A 17,298-nucleotide genomic window follows, 5' to 3' on the forward strand; every position below is an offset into this window, starting at 1 on the left:
TCTAACCAAGAATTATACTTTAAGATATAACCATATTTTACCAAAGTATAAGAACATCTAGAATCTAAACACTCGAACAAAAGTATCACAAGAAGAACAAGAATAAAAGTCTTCGAATGTTGAGCATTACCGTCAAACCTGGGCAGTTATGTAATCGTAAGCTGGAATAAATGTAACCTGATCAACTACATTTATTCGAGATGTGATGAACGTGTGCCTGGGAGTGATAGTGGTGTTGCAACAGGTCTGAAAGTTACCAACTAGGAAGGCTAGAGCCAAACATAAAATTTAAAATACTATGGGAGTATTTTGGAATACTAAAAGACTCACATTAATCCCAGAATCATATTCAGAAGATAAGAAACAAACAAGAAATTAAAATACCATAGGGGTATTTTAGGAACCATAGATAACCTTGTGTGAAGAACTAAAAGATCCTTATTGATATACCAACAATTACAGAGGGTGTACTCCCAAGGTTATATATAATAAGGATCCCATAGGCTAAGAATGTGTGGTTTCTCTCTACTTCCTTTTCCTCATTGGGATGTGGATATTGAGTAGTATCACATATTCAAAGGCCTATCGGATCTAAGCTATGTATGATTTGTGTACCCTATGTAATCGTAGCAGGACTCGATATGGATCACCTAGTGGAATGTTAATAATCTCTTAGGATTCTCTAGACATTTCCATTCTCGCACGAACCCTGTAGAAAACCCTATCCACTTTAGTACTCGGCAGAAGAGTTGATTCAGACTCAGAAGAGGTTCATTGAGAAAATTTCCCAGTTCGGAAAATAAATGAACTAGATCAAGACTATTGAAATCACCAAGTGCCTATACCTTTTTAGGGACATGGTGGGAAATTCACATAAACTTCCGAGATTTCCAGTCATCCATCATGAAGTGATGACACCCAAAGTCGGATTCGGAAGTAAGGCGGAGTAGAAATTCAATATGCCTATTGGAGAAGAGAACTCTAGGTAGCTACCCGAAGGAAACCAACGCCGGTCCCAATCAAAGATACGAGGTAGACAGAGGGAGCCATTGCATGGAACCTGAGAAGTGTCTTTTCCTCGTGTTCGTCACGCTAATACACCCATAAAATAATACAAATTAGTGAGTTAGTGATCACACTACTCACGCTATGTGTTAGGTAAATCGTATTTTCCCGTCGTAAGTAATACGATTAGAGCGGATCCCAACACCTCTATTGAGAGTGTTTAGCCCTAAGTCTTCATGAGCCTTTCTTCCCGCGGTCTTTGTTCTGAACTGTTCTCGAATCTTTCCAAGTCGGAGAGTGAACCTTTCCCAGTATAAAGGTAACTTAGTAGGAACGAATCCCATCTTATGGCTTTTCCGATACTCATACTCCTACCTTGAATACCCGGATTACATCATAGGGATGTAGGTCGACACTCAGACAACCAATATCCGATGCACAGGAAAAATTTATACCTAATATAGTAACCATAGATACGTCCAGGGTTAACCATCGTCTCTCATCAGCTTGTGTTCCTTTCCGTGTAGGGAAAAACCATGCCTCCGAGGAAGCGTAATCCATCCGCCGGCAAGAAACCGACTCTCCTATTCGATGAAGCTACTTTCCAGGCTGCAGTCTCGGCAGCTGTTGCAGCTGTCATGGCTCAACTGAATGCTAACAACGCTGATGTTAGCAAGAGCCCTATCGGAAATTCTGATCCAAGTAATGGACAGCAGCAACCAACCTATGTGTACCCAGCCATCCAAGAACCTCAACCAAATCCACTGAAGAGAAAGTTCAAGATCGAACAGGGAAGTACCTCGGCTCAAGGACCTTCCGAAGGGCAACGAGCTGAGACAGTCAATACCCCTGCTAGCCCTTCCATTCCGACTTCAAGAAGACCATACCTAGGAAACCTTCCCCACTGCAGCAAGTGTATCTACCATCATCATGGTATATGCCGGAACTCTTTTGTGCTAGGAGCAACATGAAGGGGCATATTGCTCGCGTCTGCAGAACCCCGGTTGAGTTTATTACATCAACCACCAATGTGGCGACCAGTACAGTTTGCCGTCTATGTGGCGAGGTTGGACACTTCAAGAAGGACTATCCAATGGAAAGAAAAGACAAGGACACAGGAGGAGTCTAACTCTAATGCTTGGGGAGAAGCATCAAGGAACCTGGTAGATTTTGGTACGTCTCTCAATCTCAGATAACTAACCGAAAACATTAAAACGCTAATTCTAAATGTAAATACTTCCCCATTAAGGCGAAAGTCGCAGCACTGTTATAAAATTTAAAATTTCATCAGGTAAAACTATAATGGCTAGATATATACGTTACGGCCATGTATAATTGAGATGGATATACCTAGAGTGAGTGAATGCCGCCTCATTTCCTGTTCCTCGTTTGGTTATGGATTTAGGGCGGAGTCGCTCAGTCAACAGTCCTCCCCACCTTAATTATACATGACTAGTATATGTTAAGCGATTATAGAAATGTCTCATGAGAATCCATTCATGAAAGGTACTCTACTCAGAAACAGTTAGGACCCTCTATAGTTCCGCGTCGACTCTATCTGTCCAAGTATCCGCAACAGGGATACATGGGACAAAACCCGAGACGCCAAGAACTGGTGTGCCCGTTCAGCACATGACCCTATCGATCCTCATTCTATGTCATGTCGATATATGCCAACTTCGACGCCTCTATCAATCATGGTTCGACTTCCTGCAACCATGTGTAAATCCTTAGTGCTGTGTAAAAAGAACTTTCACCGTAGCCATTTTGGCAGATAAAGGTTCTTCCGAACATAAACAAAATGAAAATAATAAAGACTAATGCGATCCGTCAGTCATCACTCTTATTTCAAACCTTCCGAAGTACCCAGGAGAAGGGTACCGCGCGTTGTTAACCAACCCTTCTTATACAAATAGAAACCGAAGCGAAAGACACTGTAGGTATCCCAGAAGACGATAACCACCCGAAGCATACTCCGTAGATCCCCCAGGAAGACCCTTTGCACCTCGCAATCAGGTTCGTGAATCCAGAGGATAGAACTCATGGGACTGACTACTATAACTAAGTATATGCATAAGAGTGGTATATAATTGAGATCAAAAAGATTTAAGATGTGTGCTTTCTCCCTACTCCCTATTCCTCATTGGGTTGTGCGTCTGGGATGGAGTCGCACAACTGAACATCCTGCCGACCTCAATTATATACGGCTTGCATACACCAATTATTAGTGGTTAAGCCAAGTATGAGCTCTACCACGAACCTCATAGTAAAACCCTTCATCCTATTCCATAGAATAGGAGCTAGAGTCAACAGAACCACTGCGGGTTGAGCTACTATAATCACCACAAATCCGAAATTTGTTGTCATCCCGGTTAAGCCAACATAGTAGCTAACACCCTCGGTTGGTAAAGAAATCTGAGTCGTAAGAGTCAAAGACATTGACTACGACCATCCATTCACGCTTAATCCCACGAATTAAGCATCTCAGCGAATATCTCGGAACCCTGGAAGCTACGATAAGTTAAACTCTGAGAAGAGTAGTTGCAGGAGATGCTCGCACTACTCAGGTACTTCGTCTACCCCGTTACCGATGAGTAGTGCCTAGGACACTCCGCCTCCCCCTCACGTTGAAGAAGTCACCGTCGCCCTGTAGACGAGAGACTGCATTCTCCAAAGTGAACACTAGAATACCGAGAACCACGGGCTAACCTCGGCAACCATAAGTACTTGAATAAAGTGCGAGAGTAGGTTGCGTTAAGCCTTATAACCTAGATCCCGGAGAGATTATAGACTTGACACCAGTCTAGGTGTTAGTCGATGGGTTATACAAGAGCACGCGCTTTCTGCAACTGAAATAAACCAACTCCTTAGAGTATAGGGCATGTCTTAGAGATTCACTGCACTAATAGGTGTTCCAAGAACACTATCTCATGCAAAAGTAGTAGAACCACCTCCCGAGATAGTCCAACACTTCAGAAAATCTCTAAGGAGTGAGTTAGCCCTGAGCAGAGCCTGCTATTCATGAAACAGCAAGGCAAGTCAGAGCATGATCCTTTCCTGATAGAAATCATGTCGTGAAGGCGCCAACTAGACGATGATGGGAAGTTTAAAAACTTCTAATCACTAGTCTGGTGAAACCCTATCTCCCCGACCCTGAGAGTTTCCGTTAGAAACATCTCAAGAATCATTAGTGCAGGTTCATTTTGCACAAGATTGAGATAGCTACTCTACAGCAAACAGATACTCGTAGGCATGCAATCCATCCGATGATCCAGAAAACCTCGGAGAGCCAATCAACAGGGAACACGAATCCAAGGACAACCCGAGCTTTCTAGGAAACAACCTAAAGGACTACACTTTTAGTATGAGAGGGAACATTTGGAACTTCGGAATGGCGATCACGCCAATGACGATCTCGCCATAGAAGTACACTATGTTCTAAGTACTGAAAAGCTCTACCCTTCCGAGAGCTTAGCACCATCCGAGATTCTTTACGGAGATTGGTCCAACCCTCGTCAGACCACTACTACTGTAACAGCTCGAAATCTCAGGTATTGTTTAATTATGTTTTTGGGGTGAGTTAAGAGGGGACTCGGCGAGTTGGAGCCTAGACTCGCCGAGTAGGATCGCAAACTTGGTCGCGGGTCCGCGACTGGACTCGACGAGTCCAGATATGGACTCGGCGAGTCGACACTGTTCAGCAGAAACCCTAACCGTTCGGTTTTGGATCGTATATAATGCTCTTATAGGCCGTCATTGTCCGTCTTTAGTCGATTGAGAGGAACCCTAATCGGCTGTGGGCATCTAGGGCAAGATTGGGGGATATTAGGGCTTGAAGAAATTGTTGGGCAAGGAGGAGAAGGGTTTTGGCTAAAGGAACAGCAAGGGATTCGAGTTCTGCGGTTTGGAGACACAGAGAGGGCAAATTCCAGGTAATATTTCGGATTCCTTTCTGTTATTTTGATGTGTATACGAATCTAGGGTTTATGAAACCCATTTAGTGATTAGATGGGTTATTATGTTATTACCCAGACGTTTATACCCCAGTAATAAGGTGTTTAGAAGTCCAGAAAGTCCCATGATTGTATATCTCGGGACCATACGTAATTCAGGGAGCAGTTGATCGTCTGCATGGCATGGACTCGCCGAGTTGTTCTTCAGACTCGGCGAGTAGCTTGAAGATTTACTGGGACTCGCCGAGTTGTTCTTCAGACTCGGCGAGTGGAGTCGGGGTGGCCCCGCGATTCTTCCAGGAGTAACTCGTCGGGTCGAGGAGGATACTCGACGAGTAGATAAGGAATCTCAGAAAGTTGGAGGACGTCTAGACTCGTCGAGTCGCCATGGTACTCGTCGAGTCCGGTCGAGTTGACCGTTGACCGTTGACCAGAGTTGACCTAAGTCTGACTTCTTAGGGATAGTCACACTTAGAAGATATAAGTATTAATGAGATATGTGATGTTATAGGGAGGTTGTAGCTCGTCGGTTGTGCACGAGTCATTTCGGGATTTGCTAGCGTTCAGCTTTTACGAGGTGAGTCTTCTCACTATACTGTACCCGGAAGGGTTTGACCGTGTGACCGGAAGGTCGGATATGATATGTGATATGTATGCTATATGTAGTAAGTTATTTGTTATATGTGCTATGTATGTCATGGGCCGGAAGGCGATTATATTATGGGCCGGAAGGCAATATGTTATGGGCCGGAAGGCGATATGTTGTGTGATGGACCGGAAGGTCGGCGTGGGTAGGACCGGAAGGTTTACCCAGCAGGGACGGAAGTCCCCTGAGACACATGGACCGGAAGGTCAGGGCCTGGAAAGGCGTATGTGCGTAAGTTGTATATTGGGGAACTCACTAAGCATTTATGCTTATAGTTGTTTATGTATGTGTTTCAGGTACTAGCGAGGACCGTGGGAAGGCGCCGGCGTGATCGATACACACTTGAGAATGTTTTTATGATCTTGGGATTTTGACTATTTGTATTTGATAGAATACTTAAACTCTTTATGCCTTGTTTTGAATAGAAATACTTTATTTTAAAAATGAAAAATTTTGTTTGAAAATTTGAGTTGTTACAACTACTTTCGGAAATTCCACAAGTTTCACCCCAGATCAATCCACTTCTTAGACTTAATAAGCATTTGCCCGACATCACTCTTTGTATCCCACTCATCTTGATAGAAACCATTGGGAACCCTAACTTCGTAGACGAACCAGTAGGAATCGCTAACGACACGAGACGGAATCCGCATCCCGTAAGTGAAGTTTTGTTGGAACGCCAAGCAAAGGCCAGAGTTCACTTGGGAGTGCGAGGACCAGCCTAATAGGAAGTACCTTCATCTCATTACTCGGTCATTCATACCTACTTCCTTGCCTAAACCTGAATTTCGGGACGAAATTCCCTCTAACGGGGAGATGATGTGACAACCCAAAAATTTCCATTAGTTTTAACGTCGAAATTAATTACGTAAAAAATTAGCCAAATTTATCCCGAAAATATTTTTGACTGGATTTAAAACCTTAGATATTTTAAATAATATTCATCAAGCGAACCAAAATTTAGGCGGTATAATTTTAAAATTTTCCGTGATTAATAATAGTTGTGAAAAACCTCGTTCGCGGTTGGTGTCAGGTGAACCCCATCCAGGCCATAAACTCCACCCTATATAAGGATGGAGTGGGTTTCATTCCCACCTTTTTCCCACCTTATACTCTCTCTCTCTCTACTTTCTATCTCTATAAAACGGGTTTTGGTCAAAAATCGCCCCTTCGAGCTTCAAATCGGTAAGTTAACCTTCCTAGCTCGTTGTTTATCTTATCTAGCTTGAAAATTCGTGGCTTAATCATCCAAAAACCCCAAGAACATGATTTTACGGTCTTGGGAGCATCCCAAAACCGTAAACCCCTTTGAAGTGGGTTTTGATGCCCAAAAACTCTCCCAAACACTTCTAATGCTTAGCAATGACTTAGAGGCTTACACGAAAGGATATAGAACACCAAAAACTTGCATTTTGGGGAGTAAACATGAGTTTATGGTCTAAGAACATCCTTAGACCATAAACCCATATTCATGGACCATAAACACCTTTTAAGGTGTTAAACTACCCCTCAAACACCTCCAAAAGCTTCCATGAGTGCCTAGAGCCTTGAAATCCTTCGTTTGATACACCAAAACATAGGATTCATGGACGAAATGAGTTTACTACCGTAAAATCATGTGTTTAAGGTAGTAAACTCCCCAAGAACATCTTCTTAGACCCTAAACACCTTTCCAAGGTGTTTAAGTGCCCTAAACACCTTCCTAAGCTCCTAAAAGTGACTAGAACCTTACATGCATGAGTTAGAACCACCAAACAACAAAAGAAATGGCCAAGCATGAGTTTACGACTGTAAACTCATGTGTTTACAGCCGTAAGCTCCTCAAGGAGTGTCAATGGACCGTAAACTCCTCAAATGGTCCATTTTGAAGCCTTAAACCCTTCATAAGCCCTAGAATTGAACCTAGCCTAATTCCACAAGTGTTATAAGACCTTAATGCATCAAATAACACACCATCCATGATTTTACGGCCGTAAACTCATGGGGATAAGGTCTTAGGGCCGTAAACTCTATAAAGAGTTTACTCTTGAAGAGTAAACTCCCTATTTAGGCCATACACACCCTTAGATGTTACCCGGGACACTCCTAGCACTTGACCAAAGTGTTTTCCGCATTTTAGGATGCGTATACATGTTTAATTAGTATTATATTTGCTAATTGTATGTAAACATATGTCATCATATGTTAATAGGTCACTAAGTGTGTTCAAGTCTTTACTTGACACCGAGCACCCAACCGGAACTTTCGTTCGATCCGCTTACAACAGGTGAGTTCATACCCCTGAATTAACCTTTTAAATGTTTTTGCATGCTTTTATGGGGGGGGGGGAATACAAGTTAAAAGATGCCAGTTATCATATCAATCACTTGTGATTGATAACCCGCATCTACAAGGAGTTATTACACTGTCAACTGTTTTACCAAGTATGATACTGTAAATGGTTTTCCAAAACGTCTTTATTTGTTCAAATCTTTTCTCAAATTGTCTATCGTGCGGTATGTTTTACTTCAAATTCAGTTATAGCATTATTTTAAACAAAGGTTTTCTTTACTTATATTGTTTTATCAAATTTATAATCAAAACTTGTTTATGAAAGATTTTCAAGGGTTTCTAAAGGTTTTCAAACTTATTTTACAAAAGAATACTAAGTCATGATTTTCTTAAGTGTAAAGGTTTTCCAAAGTTTTCATCGAAGTTTTCTTCCATGTTTTATACTTCTACTTCGTTAGATACTACTACTTCGTTATGCCTCTACTTCGTTAAATGCTCCTATTGCCTCTAATTTGACTAGCCCGGATTTACGGGCGTTACAATTATCTCCCCCTTAGGATGATTACGTCCCGGAATCATCAACGAAACAGGGCTCGTATAATGACACCATACGTCATCTCTTCATCCTAGGTAATAATTATAACTTCTATATTCCTTCAATTCTATCTCTCATACTTATTGATTGTTAGCAGTACTCGATCGCGCACCTGCTCTCTACCTCTGGTTAGACACCAAATTATGACCTACCATCATGCGATGCACGTTTAGACTCAGGTCTGTTAGAGTTAAATTCTAAAACAAACTATGCCTTCCTTCATGTTCTAATGTGATATAATCACACTTTATGTAACGCCCCAAAAATCACAACTAAAAATTTCTTTAAAAACATTACTAAAATCATATTTATAAAACTGTATCATAAGTCATAACATAATTTTCGAGTATTAATTCAAAACATAATATCATTATCAGAGTCAAACATTCCCAGGCTAACTGACTATGGTGTGTGCACTGCAATCTTCCCAAGCTCCTCTTTTGAAAACTGAGTACCTGAAACCAAAACTGAAAACCGTAAGCACGAAGCTTAGTGAGCTCCCCCAATCTACCACATACCAAACAATAACATAATAAGCACATATTGGGCCTTGCCCACTGCATCGGACCGAAGTCCGGAAACTGACTGGGACCTTGTCGCCTGCATCGGACCGAAATCCGGACTAATTGGGGCCTTGCCCCCTGCATCGGACCGAAGTCCAGACTAACTGACTGGGACCTTGTCCCCTGCATCGGACCGATGTCCGGACTAACTGGGGCCTTGCCCCCTCCATCGGACTGAAGTCCGGACTAACTGAATGGGACCTTGTCCCCTGCATCGGACCAAAGTCCGGACTAACTGTCTGAACATAGCATAGCATAAAATATCAACTAGCATAAACACATATACTGCATCGGGCCGTTGCCCGGAACACATAACACATAACACATAAATCCTGTCTGAGCCACGTAGGCATCAAACATACTAACTACTGCATCGGACCGATGTCCGGAAACTACTGCTAACTGAACGGGCCGGCATTGTGGCCTTAGACCCGTTCCTACTGGAAGGAAACTCACCTTATACTGCTGAACTGTTGTTGCTAATCCCTTTGACTGCTACCTGACCTCTGACTCCGAACTGCTGCTCCACTAGCTCCTCGAGCTACCAATGTCAATATAACACTTAGTCCAACTGACCTCCAAAGGTCAAATAGGTCAACTCTTTCCAATGTCAAAGTCCTGGTCAAAGTCAACCTTCCAGGTCAACCCTACTCGCCGAGTCCACCTACTGACTCGCCGAGCTCATATGCTCAGGGTCCTTCTATTCGCGACCCGACTTGCCGAGTCAGTCCATGACTCGCTGAGTCCAACGATTACCGAGTCCAGTCCTGCCCAACTCGCTGAGTCTCCACCCGACTCACTGATTCGAGTCTCAACTCGAAGGGTTTGGGGTTTCGCGACCTGACTCGCCAAGTCCACGAATAGACTCGCCGAGCCCAAGGCAATATTCAACCAACTCGTCGAGTTGTTCTTCCAACTCGCAGAGTTCATGCCCAACTTCATCCGACTCGACGAGCTGTTCATCCCACTTGTCGAGTTCCTCCTCATCTTCAAACTACTCGCCGAGTCCACTCGAAGGACTCGCCGAGTCCATTCGGTCCTACATACATGCAGAGGACTTTTGAGTCATGCATGGACTCCAAACTGTAGATCCACTCTTCTAAAGTCTCTTCCTTACGTAATGTCACACCCCGAAAACCAAAGGCGGAAACGTTCCCGGGGTTGACTCCACGTTGAGTATCAAATCCAATGTACATAGTAATCACAGTAAACAACCATTACATTACATATATATGAAAATTTACATTTGGTTCAAAAGTAATTTGTACAAAAGTTATACATATATCATATGAACAAAACGAGACGAGTCTTCGGAGCATTCCGTCTTCATCAAAAGATATCGCCGGGTACCTGTCTAACTTGGACCTGAGAATACAAGCAGTTTGAAAATCAGCATAAAGCTGGTGAGTTCATAAGCGGTTTTGTTTTATGAAAAAGTATCGGTTTCCTTTAGTTTTCTGAAAAGGTTTGATATCCAAGAAAATCCCATATTTTCTTATGTAAAGTAGTTAAGTTATCTTTCGTTACAGTTCAGTTACAAGTTATAAGTTAACCCCAGGAAAATCCCATATTTTCCTAAATGCAAGATTGATTGAATAACACAGAGTATAGTTTAATATACAAAACTATAATTTAGACAAACTGTAGATAGAAAGTATTTTGAAAACCTTGGGACTAACATCCCGAACCAGTTATAAGATAATTCGATAAAGACCATGGGATCACTATCCCGAAATTAGATATAAGATAACTTGATAAACCATGGGATCACTATCCCGAAACTAGATATATGATAAATTGATAAAATCTTGGGATTATCATCCCGTATAAGATCTAGTTTCAAAACCATGGGATTACCATCCCGAACGAGATATAGACACAAGATCATGGGATTATCATCCCGAACGAGATATAGACATAAAACCATGGGATTACCATCCCGAACGAGATATAGATACAAGACCATGGGATTATCATCCCGAACAAGATATAGATTCTAAACAAAATCCTAGCTGTGAATAAGTTTATATTAATACGTATTGTGAGTCGGGTAACCATACTGATAGGACAACGAGACCTCCTTGACGTTAGTCAGACGTCGGACGATATACAAAATTTATCACCCCAGGCGTGCCCGCCTAACTGTAGCTAGCAGTTAAGGTGTGGGATTGCCAGTCCCGAATAGATCTATTCACAAATTCCTCGCTCTCCCTCCAGGAGACTCTGGTTACACTTCCGGAGAGGATTTACTTGATCATCCATAAAGGTTAGTGACTATCTCACAAGCTAGTATTAAACTATTCACAGGATTCTCATACGATACCAGACATACAAAGATTTTAAGACATGATACAATGAAAATAGTTACATACAAGAAACTATCTGGCAATACATTCAAATAATACGGAGATAAACTGAATCAGACATAGTTTATCTAATAACTTTATACAGATATCAGTACATGATATAAAGAGAAACATAGAACCCCAAATTATTCTCATAATAATTTGATTAGTTTGATTATTTTCTTAACTAAAATCCATTTAGTTGTAATCGATAAATCATTCCTTATGCTCAACATAATACATAAGGAGTAAAAGAGTTTATAAATTTGCCAGATAATATTTGAAACATATTAATGTTATAATTCGAAAACAGTTATAGTTTTGCTTGTATTCCCCCCCTGAAAAACATTGAAAAACACGGAAAAATGCGTAGGGGTATGAACTCACCGGACGAGAAATGTGACGATTTGGATGCTAAGAGTTGATCCGGGGCTTGTAAATACACGAGGTTCCTAATTATAATGTAAAGATACACATTTGTATCTAATTAGGACTTAGTTTATTTATATGATAGAGACACTTGCTTCAAGTCGCGAAAACACTCCGATACGAGTGTTTGGAGGGACCCGGGTGGCGTTTAAGGACGTGAAATGACACTAGGGACTTGGGACTTGAGTTTACTCCCCATGAGTAAACTAATATGGTCTAAAACACCCATTCCCCATGAGTTTACGGCTGTAAACTCATGGTGGGGGTGGTTTATGGTGCTAAATGACTTCAAACACTTAGGGGATAATTTCTAGACTTGGTTTAAGGACTTGAAATGATTTCAAAACATCAAATAGACCCTCTTATGGGATTTTACGGCCTAGCATGGCCTCATGGCCGTAAACTCCTATTTTCTCATGAAAATGGTGTCAAATGGAGCTAGAACAAATCATATGTGATTGATAGAATTATTCCAAGGCCTAACATGAGTTTGTATGGGACATTTGAGGAGTTTATGGAGTTTACGGCCCATGAGACCCCCTCATGACCGTAAAATCTTCTATAGAGTGATATAATATGATTTAAGGCTTAAAACCTGCATGGAAGGACTTCTAAAATTCATCTAAAGGCTTTAGGGGTGTTTAGTTAGCATTCTAACACCATGAATCAAGGAGTTTACGGCCTAAGCACAAGCCTTGGCCGTAAACTCTTAGAAATCCCACAAATAATGTGTTTAAGGCCCTTAAACTATTTTTGGTTGGTCCTATGATTTATTCCAAGGCTTTTGGTGGTGTTGGATGGCTTTCTAACGCCTTAGAATTGAATTTATGCTATGTTTTGAGGCGTTTACGGCCCAAGCACATGCCTTGGCCGTAAACTCACATAAGTCCCCCAAAAATCATGTTTCAAGTGTCCAAATGCTAAAACCATTGTTCTATAATTCATATCTAAGTTATACTAGTGATTTGGAAGGGTTTAAGGTCAAGAAAACCCCTTGAATATGAGTTTACGGCCCAAGCTTGTGCCTTGGCCGTAAACTCCTTCAAAGCCTTCAAAATTCATGTTTTAAATGTTCTAAGTCCATATCTTGAAGTCCCTTAGCCATATCTAAAGTCCAAATGAGTTTAGGAAGGAGTTTAAGGGCTTAAAACCCTTCAATTTGGTGTTTACGGCGTAGGCAGCCTCGTGGGCCGTAAACTCATATATGTTGTCCCATTTCATGATTAAATGTCGAATTTGGAAGCCAAATATGCTATAGATTAAGGCTAGGAAGGTACCTTAGGGATTTGAGGCCTTAAAATTGAGTTTTGGACCCTTAATCTTTGGATTTAGGAGAGACGTTAGAGATAGAGTAGAGAGAGAAGGAAAAAGCTTCAAATGAAAGGTTAAACACGTTTATATAGTTCCTAAAACTTGGACACGGTGGAATTCTACCCGATACCGGCCTTAAACAAAGCTTTAGGTCGCACCCGATTGAGTTTCCGTCACCCGACGAGGATATTTCTAAAACTTATGAAATAAATGTTTTGGGCTAAATTCATGAGTTCCTAAATGATTTGGACCCTCATTGAATGATAATAAACATATAATTTTAGTTAACTAAACCCAAAAACGATATCGGGACATTTCGATCTCCGACGAGTTATACGGGTAGAATGGATTTTCGGCGATGAACAACTTCGGGTTGTTACAAGTAAAGTGGCAAACTTTACGTGTGGCTAAGTAGATTAGGCTCAAAACACTATAAACTAGGGTTTAAGACAAAGGGGCTTAACAATCAACCCATAAACTGATGCTTTATGATTCTCCAGGCCAAGATACACTTAGATCTGAAGTAGCAACTTCAGATCTGGGCTTCTAACTCGAAATGGGTCACAAAAAACCATAAAACCCCCAAATCTCATAACAAAATAGGTCTAGATGCAAAGAAGGGAAAATGGCAGCTTAATACCTCCAAGAAGAACACAAACTGAAGTAGATCTCGGATCTACACCTCTCCTTTGAAGCAACCTTCTTGATCTTCAAGTTCCTTTCAAGATTTCCTTCCCCCAAAGCTATTTCTCTCAAATGGTGAAGGCTCCCACGAAATCTAGGGTTTATAGGTTCTCTAGGATGATATGGAGGCTGAGGGAGGGACATAACACTCTTTATATAGGATACAACTCCTAGAATTAGGGTTTTCCTCGCACAGACCAGACTCGCCGAGTTTCCTTGACCGACTCGCCGAGTCGGTCACTTACTCCCCGACCAGGATCCCGCTCGGACTCGCCGAGTCCCTCCTTGGACTCGCCGAGTAAACTTAGGGTTTTCTTTCCTTTCTTGGTTTCCAAAACTTTGGGTGTTACACTTTAACATTAGGCATTTCTAGCTACCAACTTCTTTAACAACAAGCGCGATATTTCTATTGATCGCTTTGATTTCAATCATTTGGTTTAAGTCGGACGCTACATCGATCTTGATTTTCTAAACCACATAGCATACTTAGCGTAGTCGGACTCAATTCAATATGACCACTAGGGTTGGAATATCAACAATCTTCTTAGTCATTACCGAAACGATGGTAACAACACACTTGAATAAAATGAAATCAATTACTAGTTTCTTGGTAACCTTGTGACTTTCCCTGATCCAAGTGTGAGTCCTGTGCTTCCGGTAGTATAGGCCTCTACTACCATTCACACCTACTCATACTCGTCCCAAGTACCGTCTCGCAGTTTTCCAAGTCACCATACAAGAAAATCACATAACAAAACGAAGATTTTATTATTTCTTGAAACTATTACATAGGTGTTCAAGTTCACCCTCGACTATGCCTCTAATGGGCTACATCATATGATTCTATGACTACTTCATAACTCGACCTTCGGATGTCAAGCCTTCACTCCTGAATCCTCACATTGTCATCTGCTTCGTCAAGGATCATTTGAAATGCTCTCTCCTTTGGCTTTGGCGGCACATTTGGCTTTGTAGCCCTCTCTCTCTTTGGGCAGTCTTGCCTGAAGTGCCCTTCCTCGTTACATCCGTAACACACCCTTTTTTTAAATGTACACTCGTTGGCATAATGCCCATCCTTCCCACACTTGAAACAAGTCACCTCCTCACCGCATTTTCCAGAGTGTTTCTTTTTGCACTTCTCGCACCATCTTTCTTCACTTCCTCCTCCTCTTTCGAACTTCTTCGGGAATTTTCTTTTCTCGTTGGACTTTGAAGATCCTTCAAATTTCCTTTTCTCTCCTATCTCCGCTCTCTCCAGACCCTTCTCTTGTATGTGGGTTTCAACATTCCTGGTTGCCCAGATGGCTCCTTTCAAAGTGGTTGCTTGCTTGACCATTGGTCCAAAGTCTGCTGGTAATCCATGGGCAAACTTATTGACCTTGGAGAGCTCAGTTGGAACTAGATAAGGAACAAGCTTCATTTTCTCCGTAAAATTTGCAGCATACTCGATGACACTCATCTTTCCCTTCTTTAGATTCTGAAACTCGTTGTTGATCTCCAGAAGATCCTGCTCAGAGCAGTATTGCATTTTTAACTGCACCAGAAAATCCTCCCATGACATCTTGCTCGCTTCTCCTTTGGGCATTGAATCGGCTAGAAGCTTCCACCAGCTTAGTACTCCAGATTTCAACAAAGGAACCGCGAAAGCGGTCTTTTGCCTGTTGCTACACTCGCAACTCTCAAACATCGTCTCCATCTCGGAGATCCAGTTCATGACTTCCACCGGCGTCGGGCTTCCAGATAGACTCGGTGGTTTGGACGCCATGAAATCCTTGTATTTGCATCCACGTCCATCATTTCCTCCATCCTGGTGGTTTTGCCTAACTATCGGTGGGTTGGCTTGACCAACAGTCCCACTGTAGTTTCCCTCCTCAGTCTGCCCTTCGTTCAACTCGGGTTGTTCCTGTATGGTCGCTTCCTCTTGATTTTGTTGGAGCAAACGTCTGGTTTCCTCCATTTGACGATCCAACATCGCCTGGATCATTGCTTGCACTCCGGCCATTGTTATTGGCTCAACAGCGGCTACCACAACCGGTATTTGCTCAATCACTGGGGGCTGATCTCGGTTCCCATTTGCATTCACGTTTCCACTACGGGTTCTTGCCATCTTGATCTATACACCGAATAAGGTGAATCTAGACCTTTACTTAGGATTGACGTTTAAATCATCCTTATCACTACGAAACGTTTACATGCTAGTTCTAATATCGTATTCGTACGTTTAGAATCCTAAACACATAAGGTTTCCAAATCCGGTCGGCAACAGACCATAGATCCGATCAAACTATAGCATAACAAATCATTTAGCACATAAAAGCAATTTAGGCATCATTCCTAAAATAAGCTAGTGCTCACACCTCACAATCATCACTTAGCATTCTAAGTTTAAGTCTAGAAATAAATCCATATTCCTAGTTCGCTTAAACTAATTCTCTGATACCAACTGTGACATCCCCATTTTCACGGCCAGAAAAGACCGATTTTGTTTATGCTTTATAAAAATCAGAGTACTTCTTTTAATTAAAATGTTGCGGAATTTGTTCCCAGAAAAACATGATAAATACGTTATCAAAACATTTTCGGAGAAACGTATTTTATTCATTTTAAAACGTTTGGGATGTCATTGTCAATACAGAAACATAAGCATAAACGGAACTTACATTTATTTACACTAGTGATCTACATCTCTTTAAATCTCTCAGTGTAATGTGACTTCATATCAACACATGTGATATAAATAAACTGAGTGGGTCAGGTTGGAAAACCTGGTGAGTACATAGGGTTTTCAACCCACAATAATATAATTATTATGTTCAAACAATCAAACAATCAAGCCAATTATCCATCCCCATTATCTTCTTTATTCTTAAGGATCTACCCTAAGAATCAACCATTCCTCGTTCATACATTCCTAAGGGTCATCCTAAGGAATCGGCACGAAGTCCATCGTCACCGGGGTTTAGGCACTAAGTCTGCATAGGCGCCAAAATTTATACAATAGGCACTAAGTCTGCATAGTCGCCAGGTTTTTGGCACCAAGTCTGCATAATCACCAGGGTCTAGGTATCAAGTCTGCATGATCACCAAGGTTTAGAGTACACCGAGTGAACACATCTTCCACAACACCTTCAGGTTGCGAGCCTGCTAGTGTTCTACTGGACTATCTAGAATAGTCTGTGTTTGTCATCCATACTCTGCTGAATGACGGGGACATCGTTTGGGAAAAAGGCTTCTCACATCGTACACCTCTCACCCATACCTTATAGTCTATATCACCTCCCAACTCATCGTCCAACTCATATTTCATCTATTATATCTACCCATGTTTTATCCCAATATTTTCGTAGATATAAAATACATATATAGTTTAAATCATTTAAAACACGTATAAAATCTTTCACCGAGCATAGACAGCAAGTAAACAGACAATATGCACACATAGCACGTAGTAAATACTTCATATCTATGTGTAAGTTGAAGGGGACCATGCACTCAC

This window comes from Lactuca serriola, chromosome 8 (genome assembly GCF_051521515.1).
Source record: "Lactuca serriola cultivar US96UC23 chromosome 8, Lser_US96UC23_V15, whole genome shotgun sequence".
In the NCBI taxonomy this organism is placed as follows: domain Eukaryota; kingdom Viridiplantae; phylum Streptophyta; class Magnoliopsida; order Asterales; family Asteraceae; genus Lactuca; species Lactuca serriola.